This window comes from Merops nubicus, unplaced genomic scaffold, assembly GCF_000691845.1.
Source record: "Merops nubicus isolate BGI_N331 unplaced genomic scaffold, ASM69184v1 scaffold47054, whole genome shotgun sequence".
Taxonomy (NCBI): domain Eukaryota; kingdom Metazoa; phylum Chordata; class Aves; order Coraciiformes; family Meropidae; genus Merops; species Merops nubicus.
The window spans coordinates 12,353-13,059 of record NW_008604477.1 but is presented as its reverse complement, the minus strand read 5'-3'; positions in this window follow the sequence as shown (position 1 = coordinate 13,059).

Below are 707 nucleotides of genomic sequence, written 5' to 3'. Positions count from 1 at the left end.
GGCATGCCTGCTTTGCTGGGATGCTCAGTGAGATCAGAACCAGGGCCTTCCCTGGCCCCCCCTGCCCCTGCTGCCAGCTGTACCAGAGACCATTGCCAGGCACCCGCTGGAGCACGCCGGGGTCTCACCGCGCAGCCAGGCCGTGCCCGTGCCCGTGCCCGTGCCCACGCGGTGTCCCACTCTGCTTCAGAGCCAGGCGTTCCCTGTGGGAGCCGAGGAGGTGAGGGACAGCCCCAGCACAGGGGCTGAGCGATGCTGAACATCAGGGCCCCTGGCACTGCCCTTCGTTTGCACCTTGGAAACAAGATCTCTGCTGCTTGCTGTTGGCAGCCGGGTTTGCAGAATGAGGAAGCAGCCTGCATCTTTACTTCAGAATTACAAAAAAAGCAATTAATTCCCAGGGTGAGCACTGCTCTGCACAAAAATGTGTGCTTTCTAGTGGAAATGGCCATCTCAACCAAATTGGAAAATTCCATAGAAACCGTAGAATGAAGCGATATCCCGACCGGCTCCTCCAGCGCTGCCAGGAGCGCTGCACGCCGGAGCCCGTGGAGAGCAGCTGGCAGCACTTGGGCAGAGCTGCGCCCTTCCCGTCGCCGTGGTGGGGAGAGAACGAGTAGGAGAGGAACAAAAGGAGAAAGGCTGAGCTGCTGTTGCTGAAATGTCCCCTTCGCATGGGTGACTTCTCAGGGCACTCGGATGCGGCT